Genomic DNA, 22,446 nt, shown 5'->3' with positions numbered 1-22,446 from the left:
TGCTAAGAAACTCGCTCCGTAACACTTGAAGCAACCGGTTTCTGCCCTTGATGTACTACAGCTCTCCTTCCACACCCATGACCCCTGGGGAGAGAAACAAAATCAAAGGTAACCACATCCTACTTACTTTTGGCAAGTGGGATTACTCTCTATTGGAACCGTTAATAACCCCTTTCCGGGGTTTTGTTTCCTGCCCTGAATTCACTGCAGATTGAGTATAATAAAGAGAGTAGAAAAGGGCAAGTAAACTCCTTTAATACCATGTCCGAAAGGCCGCTACACCCTGGAGAGTGAGCCAGTGTCTATGGTAACTAGCCCCCTCTCCAGCTGCGTGTGAATTGCTAGAAACAGAAATCTTTAGAAGTAAACAAAATAAGCTAAGAAATGTAGATGTGCTTTGTAAATGATAAAGCAGATAAATGTTTGTTGTCCCTGTTACTTTGGTAAATGTGAATGCAAACATTCTCAAATGCCCTTAGTGATGAACAAGACATTCACTTACAGGAGACCTAAAATGAGACCCAGGAACTGCTAATGCTGTCCTCTACCTGCTCAGGTTTCAGTTCTTCCTATGAAAGCCTCAGATTGCAGGGAAGTCTTTTTTTTTTTACTTTGGACATCCCCAGCTGGTGGAATGTGCTCATTTATAGGGCCCTCTGTGACTGAGGGGAGCCAAGGATAAAAGGAAAAATGGTATTCTCAAGTACGCAGATCGAGGAGGAAAATCCACCAACTTCTATGTGACCAGTAAGAGAGTAGTGGGAATATGCCAACAGTGTGGTGGTAAATGGTTTTTGGTGGGTGTTTTGGGAGGCGGGGGCAGAGTTTAATGTTTTTTTTTTAAATTTTTTACAAATACGCTAAAGATTCATGCAGTGCTGCCAGCATTGGACGTCAGCCTGGGCCACATGGCTGCATACTCCTTTGCAACTGGCCCTGTGATGGCAGAACTTTTCATCACACCTTTATTGCTTACTACAACCCTGGCATTATCTTCAAAATAAAGAAACAAGCCATCTTTTCTCTGGCATGACTTCTGTTGTCACATGACCACTGCTGGATGCACCTTCCTTCTGAGCTCTGGCTCGCCTTACTGACCATGGCCATCACCACGTTACCCACACCAGCAGAAAGTTTCGCTGTCGCTTGATCTCATTCACAGAGATGACTACAGATTTTTCACTCCTGTGTGGTCAACACACTTGATCACATTTCCTACCAGAAGACCCAGGGAAACCCTGAATTTCACATAGAAGGACCCACCACATCCTCACACTTCAACATCTTCAGAAAGAGCGTTGGTAAATATTTAACAATTGCTCTCTGGGGAAAAATGAATGCATATATAGATATACTGCATGTAGATGTTTGATACAAATCTTACCAATATAAAGGATCTATAGTACCCAATTTACAGATAATAACAAATTATACTCTTTATGATAAACTCCATATAGCCAATAGATCCTCACACAAGGCTTTGTTGATTTTTGCAAAATTCTTCTACTGTACTCAATCTAGGGTTGGAATAGATAAATGAGTGTGGTTACAACATGAATGTTGGTTGATATTTTCCTTTACATTAACAAGAAAAAAGAAAGTGAGTTAATAAAGATGTATGTCAGTATTTTCACTTGCTCTTCAATGACATGAGTGATTGCTTGCTGTATCAGATGATAGTTTCAAATACCGGGAGAATTTCCTAAGCTTTTTTTTTTTACTATTCACAATGTAACAGTTACGGACATGACACACGTTTAAGTTTAATACGCATTATTCACATCTTCTCCATCACTTTCTTAAGTCTAGGCAATCAACGAGACAATAAATCAAGCCCTGATTTGTACCATTTGCAGATTTCCAAGGTGTAAATATTCCCACAGGGGTTGATTCCAAGCTACCATTTTGATGTCATGGACTACAGAATTGGGAAGAAATGTGCAATAGCACACCGTGATATACTGTTTCCACCATACTGAAAAAATGGGTAGAAATAACCTCACGATCATAGAGAACAGTAAAAAGGTAGTAGAATAAATAGGAAGTAATGAGTTTCGAGAATTTATTGCCTTTTTCATGTAATTCACTTAATTGTAAATTTACACAATTTAATTTTTAAGAATGGCTGTGTTTAACAATTGGCTTGAAAATTTCCTGAAAATTTGACAATCAGCTCTCATGAGCTGGTATGAGCCACTCCAGGACACCACAGGAAAATGCCCAAAACACACCTGTGTGGGCTGGGAATTTTTGAGAGGCTGAGCATTTGAGGCATTCACATACCTGGGTTTTAGATTTTAGGCAAGTTGCCTAATTTTGAGCCTAAGTTCTTGAAGTGGTGGTTAAGATGTGGAGAAGCCCATCTGAGCTCCTGGCCAAGCTTTGACGGCTCCTCCTAGATGTCACTGTTAATCTTCATGCATGATCTTTCCAGTCCAACTAATTATACCTATTTTGTTTTGTTCTGAATATCACCCATTTGACAAGTAAGGTTACCAAACCTAGCACAGCCTTCTCCAAAGCACATCCTGAGCCTGAAGTCTGATCAGCTTGGTTCCACAAGGAACCAACCGTCAGCTGATAAATCACAGGAAGATGACCGGCCAGGGGAAGGCTGAAGGATACCTGAATAATTTCACGATAATCATCTGGAAGATACTTGATCTAGGAAGAGGAGGCAGGAAAAGAAAGATTGCTGGACCAGGTTTGAATGCAATAATATGCCTGGCGAGAAGAGGGAGGAGACGGTGAGCAGTCACATGGGTTGGTACCCAGATCCTTAATTTAGTGTTTGGTGAAATCTTGCTACCACTCCTTTGCCCCCATGGCTTAGGGGAAATGCAAACATCAAAATTACCTAAAGTCAGAGGTATCTTATTTGGTGCACTTGAAAGTTGACATGGTTCTCCTGTAAGGTCCAATCACCCTTGGGTCAGAAAAGCGTTGAAGTAGAGAGCTAGTTGCACACAACTTGGGGAAATTCTCCTGATATTTCCTACAATTTCAAAGAATATGAACATCTGAACACCCAACAAGAGGGAAAGAACAATCATGATGAAAAGTCTGCTAAGAGTAAGTAGAGCCAGAGAGATCAGGGTTAAAATCTCTGCTTCCCCACTTACTAGCTGCGTGACCTTCAGTGAGCTTCCTTAATGGTAACATGGGAATAATCATTTTACTTACATTTTAGAGTCATCTGCAGATTATATTTAAAGCCTCTAGTAAGTTGTAAATATATAATATATTCGCTTTAAAAAATGCAAAAAGAGGAAGCACCTATAGTTGTTTTTTTAAAAGCAGAAGAATACAAATTTATTTACATTTCTGTAGTATATCGGGAAAAATGGCCACAATATTTTGCAACTTCTCTCATCAAGTGGCAAAATCCATTTATCCAATCCTCAAATATGGGCTTGGCATGTAACTAGCTTTGGCCAGTGGAATATTAGCAAATGTGACACAAGCAAAGACTTGATAAGTACTTGCACAAGTTCTTGAGAATTACTTCCCTTCTTGCTGATGGGAACACTTCTGCTGTCATGTGACTGGCCCGTTGGATAATGGGAGGCAGGTGGTCATCATCCCAGTTGTCATCACATCAGCTGCCACACATGTGAGTGAGGCCATCCTAGACTATCCAGTACCAGCTTAGCTGGCCAGAACAGAAGAACCACCTACCAGACTCCAAGAATCATGAACAAATAAAATGCTTCTTGTTATAAGCCACTAAATTTGAGGGTTGTTTTTTTTGGGCAGCAACAGCTAACTGATACAGTTCTGACTGCAGCTATATAAAGATACTTATGCAATGAAACAAGATTTAAGGGATACTGAGCTAAATGCCTCTTGCCCTCAACTGCTCACAATCATTTAAGTGAGAGAGACAAGACATAGAAATAGATAATACAGTTCAGCACAGAAGTTGCCAATAGGTTCAGGGTGGTATTAACTATGAGTAATTTTTTAAATGTTCTCTTAATATTATGATAAGTTTTTTCATACAGTTTTTAAATTGAATTTAGAAGGAGTGACTTAAGACTGTTAAGCTAGCATCTGCCTGGAGTGGAAGTTATAGGAGACAGAAAGAAGATGTGAAGTCTTCCCATGTGTACCCTCCTGACTCTAAAGGAGAGAGCCAGCCTGGCCAAATCATTTTCATTACCTTGAACAACCCCATATCAAAGTCAGGATGTGTAGATTTACCCGAAGTTATCTACCTTATCATTTCAATTAAACATATGGCTGAGGAATCTAATGAAGAAGGCTTGAGTGATGGCCGTAGAATCAATAAAGTCTTTCTGGACTTATCGATTTAGCATTCTCCATGCAGTAGAATTGATTTATGTCCTCAGATTTATTTTGATAACTCAATGATAACTCCACTATTCCTAAATTAATGTCAACTTTTCCTCAGGCTAAACTTTTTTCTAGGCAAGGAAAAAATCTTATATCAAGTCAAACTGATTTTGCTAAGTAATTCCATGGCTAACAGGATGTCATAAATCAAAGAGAACCATGTACTACTATAATTGTAAATCATCCTTGTCATGGAAAAGTACAATGGCATTTATTTGTCAGTATTGTGATTGTATCATGCAGGGCCTCTTTCCTGTCAAAACTCATATCTTCCAATACAAACTCTATAATCTAATTGCAATTTAATAAATTCAATAGATTGCTTAGAAACTACATTAATTTTCATCTCCTACAGCTTAAATTTCCAGAACATGTGAGATGGATAGGTCCTAATTTCTAATTAGCACAATCTTATTGAATGAGATAAACCATCATCTTTGCATGAGGAATATTCATCTTGGGCATACACAAGCAAGACAATTAGTCAGTGCCATGTAAATGGGTATATTTGCAAATGCTTTTTGGGAAAACTATTTTTCAACCAGATCTACAAAGCAAAAGGAAAAACAGAGAAATTTTTCAATAAAAAAATACCATAATGAGATAGTCCAATTAATCACCAAGTCTGTGAGTCCACCTCCTACACAACTCTGAAATCTACCCAATTTTCTCTATTGGCCCAGCCACCATCAGGACCAGGAGAGCATCACTGCTTGCCAGATGCTGCAATAGACTCCTTGCTTCTCTTCCTGTCACCACTGCCACTTTTTCCAATTCATTTTCTACATTGCAGCAAGAGGGCTTATTTTCAAAAATGCAAATCTCATTATAACATCACTGCCTACTCCTTCCCCTGGCTCTCAGAATAAAGAAAAATAAGCTATCAAAGCAGTCTGCAAGACCCTGCCTGCCTCTTCTAACTCATCTGTCCAGGCCCCTGCACTCTCTGCTCCGGCCAGGCTGGGCTTCTGTCAACACCTCTGACATGCCCCGCAGTCCCACACACATGCTAGTCTCTTGACCTACAGCACACCTGCACCCTCTCTTTGCCAAGCTAATCCCCACCATCCTACAGTTCTGGGCTCAAACACCACTTGATATGATTTGGCTGTGTCCTCACTCAAATCTCAAATTGTAGCTCCCATAATTCCCACATGTCATGAAAGGGACCCAGCTGGAGGTAACTGAATCATGGGGGCGGGTCTTTCTCATGTTGTTCTCATATAGTGAATAAGTCTCATGAGATCTGATGGTTTTATAAAGGGGAGTTCCCCTGCACAGACTCTCTCTCTTGCCTGCCACCATGTAAGATGTGACTTTGCTCCTGGTTTGCCTTCCACCACGATTGTGAGGTCTCCCCCCACAGTCACATGGAACTGTGAGTTCATTAAACCTATTTTTCTTTATAAATTAGCCAGTCTCACCAGGCGTGAGTCTCACAGGCTCACTCCTGTAATCCCAGCACTTTGGGAGGCCAAGGAGGGCAGATCACCTGAGGTCGGGAGTTCAAGACCAGCCTGACCAACCTGGAAAAACCCTGTCTCTACTAAAAATACAAAATTAGCCAGGCGTGGTGGCGTATGCCTGTAATCCCAGCTACTCGGGAGGCTGAGACAGGAGAATCGCTTGAACCCAGGAGGCAGAGGTTGCCGTGAGCTGAGATCACGCCATTGTACTCCAGCCCGGGCAACAAGAGCAAAATTCCATCTCAAAAAAAAAAAAATTAGCCAGTCTCGGGTTTATCTTTATTAGCAGTGTGAGAACAGACTAATACACCACTTCTCCCAAGAAGGGTTCCGTGCTCCCCCAGTGGGTTAGACCCTTCCACAACCTGCACTTCTCCTTTACAGCCTTTTGTGCTTCTCTGCTTAGTTTCTGTCTTCTCTGTTAGATGGTAGCGTACTGAGGATAGGGACAATGTCTGCTTACTCCCCACTCCCCTGTCATACTGGTGCTCAGCTCATGTTTGATTACTTCTTGACTGAGATAGGGCAGGCAAGTGGGGACAGGGACCAAAAGAGCAGGAGCATTCACTGGGACAGGGCTGACGTAAATCCAAGTACACACCAAAGGTCCCATGGGGGAAGGCGGGCCAGGCCAGCAGTGTGCAAATGGCAGGTGCTTCTGTGACAGAACGTTGACCCACCTTCTTAATTAATGGACCTTTTCATTTTCAACGAACTTCAAACCAACAGAAAAGCTGCAAAAATAGTGTAACCAAACCACCATATATCCTTCACCCAGATTCACATATTCAAATTTTACCAACTTAATTTGTGTCTTTAAACCTCTTAAACAGTTACCAATTGGAGACAGCTAAAATACTTAGCCTAGCCAACTAGGCAACACCTTGTCTCTGAAGTTTTCCAGAGGTGGCAAATTATTAAAACCCAGTAAAACCGCAAAACCAGAAAAGTTTCAGGTAAAGTAAAATTCCCAGATTTTCTCTGAGCAAATGCAAACCACCTATAAGCACAATTCCAGGATCAGTTTGGCCTCTAAAAATCCTCCAGAGGCAACCCCCTTGGGCTTATAAAACTTTAAATCAGATCAAATCCATCTTTAATGCATTGCTAGGCAGGTCAATAGCAAGCACAAGCTCATTCCCAAATATAAGTGCCACCTCTCCCAACTGGACCAAAGTGAGATACAGAAACAGAGTTAATAAGGGCAGGGACAGGGGCTGGTCACAGAACAAGCACAGCCAGGGGACATTCAGTAAATTAAATGGCCCATGGGAGGCAGTTCACACTCGAAAGAGCAATTTAAACTATTTATGATCGTTGATGGGCCCTGAATTAGTTATAACTTCCTAAAGAAAAAAATCTTGAAATTATCACAAAGCCAGCGCTGAATATGGCTGCACAGTGCTCACTGGAGGTCATGAAGGAGAATGAGCTATTAGTCTGTATTAAGGAGCAAACACCACGGTAATGGCGAACTAGTGTGTAATACAAATGCGGGCGGCCCGACCTTGACTGCCGTTCAGTGCTGGGCCCTCCATCTCAAAAGGAAATAGACGAGGCAACAGGAGGGCCACAGGGTGATTAGTGCATCAGTGAGGGCTCAGAACCTCTAAATGAGGAAAGGTTTAATTATACAGGCAGCTAATTAGGAAGAAAAGAGGAGAAAATGGACAGAGGTGTGTACATGAAAAGATGAGGATTCAGGGGTGACTGAGTGAGGCCCCAAAGGTTCTAAATGAGACTTGTACAAAACACATCCATAAGGTTGCTTTTGAAAGAAAATTTTCAGTGGATCAACAAATTCTTTGGAGGAAATAAAGGGCTGGGCTCCACAGAGCAGTTCTAAACATCTAAATAAATATGCGCCTGTTTGGAATTGACCAGAAATTTTAACCGGTTATGAACTATGTTTTATCCAGGAAACTGGATAGAATAGAGTCGTGAATTCAGTTGTTTGTGACTGTTAGAAAAGACTGCCATAGCTAGAAAGGAATGATGGGATACTCAGACGAGGGTCAGCAAACGATGGCCCTCGGGCCACTTCCAGCCTGTTGTCTGTTTTTATACTGTCAGCAAGTTAAGAATGATTTTCCATTTCAAAGCGGTTGAAAAAACTCAGAAGGAGAGTACTATTTCAAGACACATGAAAATTATATTCATGTTCATGAAATTTTATTGGAACACAGTCACATCCTTTCGCTTTTGCACCATGACAACAGAACTGAGGAGCTGCGACAGAGACTGTATTGAGCCACAAGTCTAAAATATTTACTTTCTAAACAGGGCATAGTGACTCACGCCTCTAATCCCAGCACTTTGGGAGGCCCAGGTGGGCGGATCACCTGAGGTCAGGAGTTCGAGACCAGCCTGGCCAACATGGAGAAACCCCATCTCTACTAAAAATACAAAAATTGGCCAGGAGTGCTGGTGCACGCCTGTAGTCCCAGCTACTTGGGAGGTTGAGGCAGCAGAATTGCTTGGGAGGTGGAGGTTGCAGTGAGCCAAGATTGCACCACTGCACTCCAGCCTGGGCAACAAAGCCAGACTCTGTCTCTAAATAAATTGATTAATTAATTTAATCAAATATTTACTTTCTGGTCCTTTTCAGAGAAAAATCTGCCCACCTCCACTCTAAGGTGTTGTGTGTTAAATATTTCCATTGTGGCCAGAGACCCACACAATCAGCAAGTGCTACCATTCCCATGCCTGGTATCAGGGGACGACGTAAGCCTCTTGCTAGGGTCCCCCGCCTGGGCCCCAGGCTCAAAGGAATGCAGGTAAAGTGACCGGAGGAAGCTCCTGCACTAGCAAAGAGGGCCACATACCACAGCAGATCCCAGTCGGGGCCGCCCAGCGGCCTGCTGGCCTCCTAGAGAGGCTCCCTAGCAACATGGAGTCAGTGTGCTCGGAACCCTTGACTTCACAGAAGCATTAGGTGAGCGCTCAAGGGCTTTTTGTGCACCAGAGCCAGTAAAATGCCATGTTTGCCAGCATGTGAAATGCCCGGGGATATCAGATACATCTCAATTTTTCAGAAAGTTTTTTGGAAAAATAAATAAAGACTAAGCTGTAAGGGAAATATTTTATTCCTATAAATATAGTACACAGGATTGTGACTCCATTAAAAAATAATACGGTTTTGATACACAGTCTATTATCCCTAAAAACAAGAATAAAATCACAGAGCTAAAAAGAAATATCTTGGTATTTAGGAATATGAGTTGCAGTGAAAAAATACTTAAATTCATAACATAGGGGAGTTACTCAAATTCCATATTCATCTGTGTGGTCTCTGGTTTTTGTTTTGTTTTTTGATAAGGGGATGAAAAGCGCTCACATTTGCAAAATGTATGTTGCCATCTTCTGCCACTAGGGGGTAGCATGCCCCATTATTTTACCTCTTTCTCAGCCTGCCAGCTGTCCCCGATACCAAAGCGTAAGACTGACAAGAAAACTTGTGTATATAATAAACAATTAGATATCGTACAATGCCATATATTTGATATATGTTATGTGTATAGTATTATGTAATACGTAATATATCTTATGTTGTAACATATACATTATTCATATATAAAGTATAAAATTTTATTTTGCATATATAATCCATCATTTGGGAAAAGCGGGGAATGTATCCTATATACCGGTAAACACAGCAAGCCTCACTGGTGCACAAAAAATCTAGTCGGAGTTCACCTGCTTCTATTAAAAGATTGAGGGCAGCTCTGCTTGATGTTAAAGGAGGGATTAGGGCTATTAGGATCTTCCCAGCGGAAAGCTCCAGAAAGTTTGGACCACCTAGAAGGCTCCGTGGTCACCGACCGGCTTGTGGAAGGAGAGGGAGGACGGGAGTCATGGGATGTACAGACTCAGTAGCCAAGGAATCTGAGAGATGCCCAATCTAACTCAGAAGCCAAGAGGCCAGAGCACCGCAAGGACACAGGGAGCCCTGGAGCCTGAGGGAGAGTCCAGAGCTGCAGGCAAAGCCGTGTCAAGAGTCCAGGCTTAGAAACAGCCGCAAACCAACGCTCCAAATAGCTCAATGCGTCACATAGTCGGAATCTCAAAAATGTGACTTTAAGTTCATTTCCAAAATAAGACAAGGAGTGGCAGAAGGGAGATTCAAATTCCAACCTGTTCAGACATTCTAAAACATAAAACCCTGAATGTTTGGGGGCAATTAATACAGAAAACATCTCAGTCAGCTTCTAACATCTGCCGCTGGAGCGAGGATGGAAAGCACTGGAAATGAAGGGCTTTCCTGGATCTGGGAATCTGGGTGCGCAGGCCAGTTCCCAACGCGCATGTGAACATCGCTTTTCTGCAGTCAGGACTAAAGCTGCCTTCCACATGGTCCACGTACATGAGGTCCACACACATGAAATGTCTTTGTGCTGCTTCTCAGCATACATCATACTTTTCCCATGAATCATTTAAGACCAAAAAAAAAAAAAAGACCTAAGAGATAGGTATTAATATCATACCCACTGTACAGATTAAGAAACAGACACAGAGAGCTTAAGCAACTTGCCCAAGGTCACAACAGTGAGTGACGGTGCCAGGAGTTAAAACAGAAAACTCTTTGTATTAGTCTGTTTTCATACTGCTATAAAGAACTTCCCGAGAATGAGTAATTTATAAAGGAAGGAGGTTTAATTGACTCACCGTGCAGCATGGCTGGGGAGGCCTCTGGAAATTTACAATCACGGCAGAAGGTAAGGGGGAAGCAACGCACCTTCTTCACAAGGTGGGAGGAAGGAGAATGGCCGAATGAAGGGGGAAGAGCCCCTTATGAAACCATCAGATCTCGTGAGAACTCACTCACTGTCACGAGAACAGCATGGGGGAAACCACTCCGTGGTTTAATTACCTCCACCTGGTTTCTCTCTTGACCTGTGAGGATGACGGGGCTTGCAATTCAAGATGAGATTTAGGTGGGGACACAAAGCCTAACCATATCACTCTTCTTGCTTCAGAATTGCCTGTTCTTTCTGCTACATTTGCTGCCTCCAAAAAAAATATTTCTCTGAGCCAAGAAGTGTATAAAAAGGCAAGCTTCAATGAGCACAATAGATTTGTACACATCAGAGGCATTCGAACCAGAGTGACTCCATTTTGAACAGTGGCTGGGTGAAATGAGGCTGAGACCTGCTGGGCTGCATTCCCAAGAGGTTAGGTAATCTTAGTCACAGGATGAGATTGGAGGTTGGGCCAGGTGCGGTGGCTCACACCTGTAATCCCAGCACTTTGGAAAGCCGAGGTAGGCGGATCACGAGGTCAGAAGATCGAGACCATCCTGGCTAACACGGTGAAACCCCGTCTCTACTAAAAGTACAAAAAATTAGCTGGGCATGGTGGCGGGCGCCTGTAGTCCCAGCTACTCGGGAGGCTGAGGCAAGAGAATGGCGTGAACCCAGGAGGCGGAGCTTGCAGTGAGCCGAGATTGCGCCACTGCGCTCCAGTAGTCTGGACAACAGTGCAAGACTCCGTCTCAAAAAAAAAAAAAAAAAAAAAGACAGGAGGTTGGCAGGACCATTATCACAAGATACAGGTCACAAAAACCCTACTGATAAAACAGGATGCAGTAAAGAAGCCGGACAAAACCTGCCAAAATCAAGATGGTGACAAAAGTGGCCTCTGGTCATCATCACTGCTCATTGTACACTACTTATAATACATAAGCATGCTAAAAGACACTCCCACCAGCACCATGACAGCTTATAAATGCCATGGCAAACTCTGGAAGTTACCCTATATGGTCTAAAAGGAAAGGAATCCTTAGTTCTAGGAAATCCTCCCGCCCCCTCCGCCTTTCCCAGAAAACTCATGAATAATCCACCCCTTGTTTAGCATATGATCAAGAAGTAACCATAAAAACAGCCAGCCAGCAGCCCTCGGGTCCGCTTTGTCTATGGAGTAGCCATTCTTTTATTCTTTTACTTTCTTACAAACTTGCTTTCACTTTACTCTGTGGATTCGCCTGAAATTCTTTGTTGTGTGAGATCCAAGATCCTTCTCTTGGGGTCTGGATTGGGACCCCTTTCTGGTAATATATACATTAAAAAGAAAAAAACAAACAGTCAAACATAATAGAATTTTTCCAAAGGCTAATGGGTAGCCAGGGGTCATGAGAGAAAAAGAACAGGAATTAGGGAAGAAAGAAGGAAAGGATTCGAATCATGAGACAGGAAGATGGGCACTAACCTCGTAAGTATATTTTCAAAGCAAGCATAAGAGGTGCCTGCTGGCCGGGCGTGGTGGCTCACGCCTGTAATCCCAGCACTTTGGGAGGCCAAGGCAGGCGGATCACGAGGTCAGGAGTTCGAGACCAGCCTGGCCAATATGGTGAAACCCCATCTCTACTAAAAATACAAAAATTAGCCGGGTGTGGTGGCGCTCGCCTATAGCCCCAGCTACTTGGGAGGCTGAGGCAGAAGAATTACTTGAACCCAGGAGGTGGAGGTTGCAGTGAGCCAGGACAACAGAGCAAGACTCCATCTCAAAAAAAAAAAAAAAAAAGTGCCTGCTGCATTTGGTGGCTTAAAGTTCTTAAAGTTCTGAGGGAGTCTTTGGCCAAAGAATGGAATCAGGAAAGGTGCCTTGGTATGTAAAATGAGCTGAATCAACAACAGTGGAAGGAATGCAGGAAAAAGGCGGATTTCTGCCCGGTCTAGTGGCAAAGGACAGCAGTGGAAGCAGGGGCACTCCAGGGACTGAACAGAAACAAAGACTCTAAGAGCAAGTTGAGTCTCTCCACAACTGCACAAAGCCACATTCTTTGCCTAATTACTTAAGCCAGAGTGTGTTCACCTGGAAATTTCCTGCTGGTCAGAGGAAGCAGTTTTGTTTCTGTTGTTGATGTCTTGGTTGAGGGAGGGGCTCCAGGTGATTGTAGCAGACAGGGCAGGACAACAGGGAGCAGGGAATGTGGCATGCCGGATGCCACGATTCCACACACCACAAGTGGTTCCATTTCAGCCCAGAAATGATGAGACTAGCCTGGGATTTGCTACTTTTCCCATTCCTCCTGCTATGTTCTTTGCTTTAATGAGAGAGACAAAGGGAGAGGAGAGATGGACAGAGAGAGAGAGAGAGAGAAAGAGAGAGAGAGAGAGAGAGAATGTGTCTCTAACAGTAAGAAAATAGCCATGTATCCATCCAACAGGAAGGCAGGTAAAGAAAGGGGGAAGGCCAGGCACGGTGGCTCACGCCTGTAATCCCAGCACTTTGGGAGGCCGAGGCAGGCAGTTAGCCTGAGGTCAGGAGTTTGAGACCAGTCTGGCCAACGTGGCAAAACCCTGTCTCTACTAAAAATACAAAAAAAAAAAAAAAATTAGCTGTGCGTGGTGGCGTGCGCCTGTAATCCCAGCTACTCCGGAGGCTGAGGCAGGGGAATTGCTCGAACCAGGGAGGTGGAAGTTGCAGTGAGCCGAGATCGCGCCACTGCATTCCAGCCTGGGCAACAGAGTGAGACTCCACCTCAAAAAAAAAAAAAGAAAGAAAGAAAAGAAAGAAAGAAAGGGGGAAAAGTGGTCACTGAGAAATTTCCAGCAAAGACTGGCCTCCTGGAAACCTTGGCGTGTCCCTGGAGAGGCTGCTGACTGCACCGTGTGCCGAGTCCTGCCTTGGCTGATGCTCACCATCTCAGTCCAGAGGGGAGGCTGTTGCAGCGGATCAGGTGAGGCTGAGTCAAGCACTCGGGGCAGATTTAGTGCCTGCCGTAACCTCATCTAGTTATGTTGTAGGACTTTCTCCTTAGTTCAGCTAAAAACGGGGTCCTTGTCACATAGCCAGGAGAGATTAGGCTCACAGGCACTTTGAAGGGTGAGAAAAATTGAATTTATTGGGCAAAGAGGAAAAAAAGGAAATAGGAACTCCCAACAAAGTGAAAGTCCTACTAGCTGGCTTCCTGCCTCACAGATTGAATCCCCAGGGTACCAACCCAGAACAAATGGTGCGAGCTTCCCCACTGCAAATGGTGCGAGCTTCCGTGGCTCCACCCTCCTCTCAGTGCGTAGGTGGATCCGAGCCGCTCCAGCGAGCCCTGACTACCTGTCTGTCTCAGCTGCACCTAAATTACCTGCTTATAGAAGACTGTGGTTTAGTCTACCCAGGATGCTTTACCCACTGTCTTCTCCTGACCCTTTGGGGAACTCACCCTCACTCTTTGTGGCCCCTTGAGGCTATCAAACACATTGGTGACGTTTCAGGTGGAGACTCTGCCCACACTTGTGATTCAGAGGTCCCCATATCTCTCTGTCTGTGGTGAATTGATCGGGAATCAGCCAACCCAGGCCAATGGTGATCTTGTCAAGGCCAGATACATGGATAAGAGGCGAAAGAGAAAGGAGAGCGCAAGGGGCTGCCACCGCCACCACCAGCACAGTGTGCAGGAGCCCAGAGGAGACCTGGGCTGTCTCCCTGCCTCCTCTTTCCAGCAATCTGCTAAAACAGGGTGGATTACCAAGAAGTTCCAGGCATGCAGAGACATGCCTCACCTGAGGACATTAAAAAGGCATATTGGAAACTGGCACTGAATTGGCACCCAGAAAAAAGAAAGAATACCCTGAGAGGAAAGAAGCAGAGAGAAAATTCAAACAAGTGACTGAGCCATATGAGGTGCTACCAGATGCTTTTTTTAAAAAAAAAAGACATCCACAGCAAAAAAAAAAAAAAGTGACAATTACAGCCAAGAAGTATTAAATGAGGGAGGTAGGAGATAGAAGTCATTTTGTCAGTCTGTGTGAGCTTGGCTTCACATTCCATAACCCAGGTGATGTCTTCAGGGAACTATTTGGTGGAAGGGACCCATTTTCATTCAACTCCTTTGAAGATTCATTTGAGGACTTTTTTGGGAATTAGAGGGGATCCCCGAGGAAGCAGAGGCCAAGGGATGTGGTCATTTTTCTCTGCCTTCACTGGATTTCCATCTTTTGGAAGTGGATTTTCTTCTTTTGATACAGGATTTATTTCAATCAGGTCACTAGGTCACAGGGGCCTCACTTCATTCTCCTCCATGTCCTTTGGTGGTAGTGGGGTGGGCAACTTCAAATTGATATCAACTTCTACTAAAATGGTTAACAGCAGAAAAACCACAACAAAGAGAATTGTCAAGAAAGAGTAGAAGTTGAAGATGACAGCCAGTTAAATGATGGCCAGTTAAATAAAGTCTTTAACAATACATGGTGAGGGGCAGGCAGCAGCTGAGCTTGGATAACAAGCAATTCAATGCACACATTTAACAGAAATGTTCAACTACAACAAGCATCATTTGAAGATTAACAGGAACAATTTTTTGACGATTTCAAACGAACTTGCCTTTCAGTATAGTTGCACCTAATCTAAAGTATTTAAAAACAGCTCATCAGAGCCCCTATTTGTCATAGACTTTTGAGTTTATTTGAGACTGTATTAGTCCGTTTTCATGCTACTGATAAAGACTTACCTGAGACTGGGCAATTTACAAAAGAAAGAAAAAAAAGAGGTTTAATTGGACTTACAGTTCCATGTGGCTGAGGAAGCCTCACAATCATGGTGGAAGACAAGGAGGAGCAAGTCACATCTTACATGGAAGGTAGCAGGCAAAGAGAGAGAGCTTGTGCAGGGAGACCCCTGTTTTTAAAACCATCAGATCTCATGAGTTCCATTCACTATCACAAGAACAGCACAGGAAAGACCTGCCCTCATGATTCAATCATCTCCCAGCAGGTCCCTCCCACAACATGTGGGAATTATGGGAGCTAAAAGATGAGATTTCGGTGGGGACACAGAGCCAAACCATAACAGAGACCTTTTTTTTTTTTGGTCTTTAAAATTGTTGTAAATCTCTGTTTGCACTTTGCTTTTTTATTAAACTTACTCCAAGGTGAGCCTTGACTCTTTAGTGGTAGGACAAGATCATACACTGATACCAGCATGGACCTGCTTTTCCGTTGTGTCTGAAATGTGAGTCAAGTAGTATCAGCCTGCTATGACATTAACATTGCCAGGATGAATCTCTTACCGAAATCACTTCGATTTTATTCGGTATTTAGTAGTGAAAGATATTCATGCTTTAATGGTAATACTTTCTGATTTAATATACATTAAGGATGTTTTTCAATTGTGCACGAATGCTGATGACTTCGTTTTGACAATTGTTTATGTATGTCATGTTAAGCTTAGGTTTAAAAAAGTAAAGCCAGTAAACTGGGTCTTTATTATTTGCTTTAAAAAACGAAAATAAATGTGAATGCGTTTGGTGCATTAAAAACAAACAAAAAAGAAGTCCAACCTTCTCGTTCCACACACGTTCCTAAGCTGGAAGGATGTGGGTCTGACACGACTACTGGTCATCTTATCTGCTGCTCAAAGGCAGCTCTTCAAGGACAAAGGAAGAAAGAAGAGCTGAAAAGGCAACAAACTCCCAACGATAAAATGTATGTTCTTGGATACAAACATGTCTGAAGTGAGTCCAGCCTTGGGCTTCCCAATCACACGAGTATTTGTTGTTCACTCAGGCTTGGGTTTCATTTCTGCAACCTGCTCACCTCTTTTCCCCAGCGGTTCTTGTTTCCCCCATCAGCCTCTGCCCACACCATGGCTTACTCTCCTCCCATCTCTACATATTTAACCCTGAAGTCTTTTAAGTATCCACTCAAATGCCACGACCTCCCCCATGAAGTCTTTCCTTACCTCTCCTGTGCCAACTCCCCTGTCCCACCTGGACAGCCCCCTGACACTTAATCTGTACTTTTCTGTGTCTGTATCAGGATTACATTGAGCCTCAGGGCACACAAAACTACAGAAGCTTAGATAAATAGGGATTTCTTTTCCTCACATAAGAGGTCGTCTCATGGAAGGCAGCTGCCAACTTTGCTTTGGGGGCCTGACAATATCAGGGACAGCATCTCCACAGTGGCCTTTATCTGGTACAGTCCCCAGATGGACTTGGAAGACCTAGTTCCTAGCCCCTTCCTTTCTGCATGTAGTTCTCAGAATAACTTTAGAAGGTGCTGGAATGCAACATCCTGAGATAGGACTGCCTGAAAGAGCTTAGCTCTTTTCCTGTTCCTCCTGGGGAATGTAAGATCTTGAGTTAGAGGGAACTGTTCAGGACAGCCCACACTTTGTTCCTCTCTTCCCTGGAGGTAGGATGTCCTTCCAAGCTTTGCTCGGTGAGTCATGGAGCCCCTGAGGCTTTTAACTGGAAATGAGCTATCTTTTAGGGGCCCTCAGCTGCCATGAAAGTAGGGCACAAGCAGTGGAAACTCCATCCACCCTGGGCAGCTTTCTTGAACACATTCACACTCCTTAGGGGACTGGCTCACAGTGGCTCCCAGTCTTCTTTGTCCCTTGCTGACTATTGCTGAGTAATAAATCCATTTCCTGTAACTTGTTGCATGTGAGTCTGTTCTATCTCACGGGACTCAAGCAATTGGTAAAACTACAGCCCGCAATGCAATGGGCAGAAGTGTTCAGAATCCTAGTCATGGTGGTTGGCGTAGTGATAGTCTTTGCCGTCCTCCAAGCACTGGGGGTCCTCTCTTGTGACTGGTTATTGGTGAACCCGTTTCTCAGCCTCACAGTTGCAAGATGGCTGCCACACATCCAGGCATCATATTTGCTTTCCAGGCAAGAATAAAGGAGAATTAGGAGGACCAATTGCTTCCTCCTTTTTAATCCGGAGAACAGAAGTTTTCCTGGAACCCACTAGCAGACTTCCACTTAAAATTCATGACCCCAAACCACATCATCACTGACTAGTTGCAACAGAGGGCAGGAAATGGGGATTTAAGTCCCCTAGAGTAGACAAGGAAAACAAGAAGGAGATAGGGAACGGCTATTAGGTCAGCCTAAGAATAGTCACTGCCCTGCTTGCTCAAGGCCCTGGTCACAGTTGTATCTTTTATTACAGTTTTTTGCATACTAAAATCTGAGCTCCCTCTGGGAAGGGGCTGAGTTCTCAATCACTACACCCTTCAGAAAGCCCAGCACATGAGACTTTGATAAATCTATGCCTGGTGACTGTGGCGCTGCTACTTGCTCATGTTCATGGGGCCTCCTGGCAGGTTGAGCAGATTGTGGCTGCAGTGGGGTAATTAAATGTGCATCCTTCTTTGATCTCTAAGCTCTCCTGTTTGGAATTCATCTGAAAGGAGTAGAAAGATACTGGGGATGTGGACTCCCCTGCCTTGTCTAATCATCCAGAAAGGGTTAAACCATTTCTATTTCAGGTCTCTTGTGATCAAGAAAGCTCTGCTGGCAGGAGTGCCTATTTGGTGCCTTAAAGGCAAGCAATTGTGGGAATTAAGAATTAGCTCTCACCCTGACTATTCTCTCGATATAGTTAGAATAAAAGCAGCAGTGACATTGCCAATGACCCAGATGTTGGAGAACCTTGGATTAAGCCACAGAGGCCCTTGCCTCCAAATCCTATAATATTGCATTAACACAGACTCAACCTGCAGAATTGGATTTAAATCCAGCCCTCGAATGCTCACCCTACTCCAGCCCCTTCCCCACACCTAATCTCATCTTGTCCTCAGAGTGCTGAAAATAATGGTAATGTAGTTGCCGTGGAAAGTGACTGTGTGAGCATATTTTACATCAGAAAGGCTCTTAATAAAGTAAAAATGCTTTAAATGCAGAAGTCTCTCCCTTTACATCCCTCCTTCCTGGATAATAAATGATTTGTTACAGTTTCAAACTTCCATGGCCTGCTGGGTACAGGGGCTGGAGACAGCCAAGCAGCCCTCTCCTGGGCACAAGGTGCTCATGTGTGCTGGGATGTTGGGTCCAGACCTACGTGAAACACAAGACAGGGACAGCTTTATGGCCAGAGGCTCTCCTCCACCTTCACTCATACATGTCAACAGAATAATAATAATAATAATAATAATAATAATAATAATGGCAGTTACCATTTGTTGAGTACTTATGACATGTTAAGAGCGGTTCACACATTGTCTCATTCAATTTCCTCAACCTACCTAGAGGCTGGGCGCTATCATTGTCCCCATTTTACAGATGAGGAAACTGAGGCTCAAAGAGGTCAAGTCACTTACAGGATCACACAGATAGTGGGTAGGAGAGCTGGAACTCATGCCCATGAAAGCCCCCATGCTGCCTGGTCTACCTCCACGTTGGAGTAGGGCAGTGGTTCTCAGTCAGGGGTGGTGGGATACAACCACCTGGCAAGTTTTAGGGACCCCACTCAGACAATTAAATCTTAACCTCTGGGTACAGGGCCAGTGCTTGCCGAGACTTTAAGCTCTCAGCCGCATTCTGGTGCTGTGGTCTGAATCCTTGTGTCTCTCAAAATTCCTACGTTGAAACCTAATCCCCAGTGTGATGGTATTACAAGGTGGGGCCTTTGGAAGGTGATTAGGTCATGAGGGCAGAGCCTTCCTGAATGGAACTAGTGCCCTCATGAAAGAGGCTCCAGAGAGCTCCTCCACACCTTGTACCATGTGAGGACACAGCGAGAAGTCACCATCTATGATCCAGAAGGTGAGTCCTCACCAGATACAAATCTGCCTTGATCTTGGACTTCCCAGCCTTCGGAACAGTGAGAAATCAATTCCTGTTGTTTATAAGCTACCAAGTCTATGGTATTTTGTTATAGCAGCCCTAAGGGACAAAGGCATCCAGGTAAAGTGGAAAAGACACCTTCCCTGGAGTCAGGCCTCTGGAGTGGCATTCTGGCTCTGAGCCTAACTAGCTGCCCTGCCCACTTCCCAAGGTGTTTGCAAACACCCTGTGAGGCTCAGTGATATATGACAACACAGACAGGCCCGGGCCCCGGGCAGCAAAGTACAAAACCAGCTCTAAGAAGTACACCCAGGAGCCATGATTCTGTGATTCATCCTTTCACCATTGATTTTCTCTATTCATTCAATAAGCATTCACTAAACACTTATTATGTCCAAGGCTTTCAGCTAGAGAGGGAGGAAGACAGAATTCCTTCCATCCACAGGAATTATCTTGCCGTTCCCTGCCCTCAATCCATTTATGATCTAACTGAGGAGAGCAGCCGGCATAAGAAAAATGACAACATCCGCATGTACATCAAGTGCCAGATGAGTGGCACAGCCAGGAGGGCTTTAAGGGTTCTAAGAGGGAGTGATCTCCAAAGTCAAGGAACTTCATATGAGGGGAGGGTTAGGGCAGAGCTTTGGAATGCCAGCATAGCCTTCCCGCTGGGCAGTAGAACCTACATGCTCCCACTGGTCCAGGGAAACCCTTCCTATCCTAGGTCAGTTCTGGCCTGAGCAGGGCTCCTCGTAGCTGGTCCTGGAGTCTGCAACTCGGTGCCCACCACGGCAGGAGGGCAGGATGGTGGAGAGAAAGAGCAAATCAGGTTCTCTTTGGCAGTTGGGTGACAGCAGGACAGCAGGCATCTCCTGCCCCATCAGGACACCTCGGCAGACTTGAAGACTGGTTTTCTCAGCTGTTAAACCAAGGCAATAGTACCTTTGCACAGCGCCAGTGGGAAGATCAACCATTACAATGACCGTCAGCTCCACCACCATTGATGGAGCCCTCTCCAAGGGCCGAACACAGTGCTCACCATGTCATTCACTTTAGAATCTCAGGGAATCCTCCCAACAATGATGGGAAGGGCACCATTATTATACCCTGTTATCCAGAGAAGGAAACTGATTCTCAGAGAGGTTAAGCAATTTTCTCAAGGTCATATAACTAATGAATAACACAGCTGACTCAAACTCAGACCTGTCTGATTCTAAAGCCCACCCCCCATACCATGACACACCATACAACAGGAGTTTGTAACCTGGAGTCCATGGATAGGATTTAGGTGTCTTTGAACTTAGATGGGGAAACAACGATACCAGAATTACATCTCTATTCAGTGGCATACGGGGGTGAGGGAGGCAAGTAATGGGAACCTTTGGCCCCTGCAGGGATGTATTTTGTCACTGACAATCTTTTTTTGTTGTTGTTGTTTTTTTTGCGGAGTTTCACTCTTGTTGCCCGATCTTGTTGAATCTCCGCCTCCTGGGTTCAAGTGATTCTCCTGTCTCAGCCTCCTAAGTAGCTGGGATTACAGGCATGCGCCACCACACCCAGCTAATTTTGTATTTTTAGTGCAGACGGGGTTTCTCCATGATGGTCAGGCTGGTCTCGAACTCCCAACCTCAGGTGATCCGCCAGCCTCCGTCTCCCAAAGTGCTGGAATTACAGGCATAAGCCCCTGTGCCTGGCCACTGACAATCTTGAAAGCCAATGGTACATAGTGATAATAAAATCAAGACTGGCCAGACATGGTGCATCACACCTGTAATCCCAGCACTTTCGGAGGCTGAGCAGAAGGATCACTTGAGCCCAAGAGTTTGAAACCAGCCTGGGCAACATGGTGAAACCCCGTCTCTACAAAAAATACAAAAATTAGCTAGGCATGGTCGCATGTGCCTGTAGTTCCAGCTACTCGGAAGGCTGAGGTGGGAGGGTCGCTTAAGCCTGAGAGGCTGAGGTTGCAGCGAGCCGAGATTGCACCATTGCACTCCAGCCTAGGTGACAAAGTGAGACTCTGTCTCAAAAAAATAAAAAATAAAAGACGGCAAGACCAACTTCAATTTTTTCATTGTTTTTAAATTTATTACAAACCATGGACCCCTTTCTGCCTGCATTAACTTCTAATTAAAATTTAGCATTTCTCTCAATTAGAATGTAGGCACTCACATGGAGGTATTAACATACCTGTGACTTTGTCACAAACAGAACCACAGATATTTCATATCACACTACAGTTGTTGCAGTGTCTAAAATATATAGTTTATACTCATAACTACTTCAATATTAGGGTGATTATAAAACTATTGCTAGGTTTTATTATTTAATGGGCTAATACAAAAGATAAACTGTTACTACATTCACAAATTTGATTTTGTTTGGTTTTTTAGTGTTTGGACAGCCATATTACAATATGATCAGCTTCCTTTATAATCTTTTGTATTATAAAAGAGGTCCCTGGCCAGGCTTGGTGGCTCACACCTGTAATCCCAGCACTTTGGGAGGCCGAGGCAGGCGGATCACAAGGTCAGGAGTTCAAGACCAGCCTGGCCAAGACGGTGAAACCCCGTCTCTACTAAAAATATAAAAAAAATAGCCGGGCATGGGAGCAGGCGCCTGTAATCCCAGCTACTCAGGAAGCTGAGGCAGGGAATTGCTTGAACCCAGGAGGCAGAGGTTGCAGAAAGCCAAGATCACGCCACTGCACTCCAGCCTGCGCGACAAAGTGAGACTCTGTCTCAAAAAAAAAAAAAAAAAAGAGGTCCCTAAACTCCAACAGACAGACACACACAGAAAATGAAGAGTACCTGCTACCCACTCTCTTAGATGACAGTGCTATATAAATGCTGGAAATATTATAATCTTTGTACTATTTTACTTTACATGTTTGTGGCTCTTGAGAGAATGGACTGAGTCATATAGTTCTTCCTTTCCTCCACAAGCCTTTAGAAAGCATAATCACTCAACCACTACTTATTGATTCCCTGGCTGGCAGAAATCCCTCAAGCTTCCGTAAACTCAGTATCACACTCAGTGACCAGGAGATAAACAATATGGCAGGAGGAAGAAAGGTATTGAGATCAAACCTTCCGGATGGTTGGCAAACCCT

The 22,446-nt window shown here is 44.1% G+C and overlaps 2 pseudogenes; one reads left to right on the top strand and one right to left on the bottom strand.

Annotated features, from left to right (window-relative positions):
- Nucleotides 1–527: 527 nt before the first annotated feature.
- LOC112439071 (large ribosomal subunit protein uL14-like) lies at nucleotides 528–6,435 on the bottom strand (annotated as a pseudogene).
- Nucleotides 6,436–12,970: 6,535 nt separating this feature from the next.
- Nucleotides 12,971–15,011, top strand: LOC100990845 (dnaJ homolog subfamily B member 6-like; annotated as a pseudogene).
- The last annotated feature ends 7,435 nt before the right edge of the window (nucleotides 15,012–22,446 follow it).

This window comes from Pan paniscus, chromosome 13 (genome assembly GCF_029289425.2).
Source record: "Pan paniscus chromosome 13, NHGRI_mPanPan1-v2.0_pri, whole genome shotgun sequence".
Lineage (NCBI taxonomy): Eukaryota > Metazoa > Chordata > Mammalia > Primates > Hominidae > Pan > Pan paniscus.
This window is presented reverse-complemented; position numbering and strand designations above follow the sequence as displayed.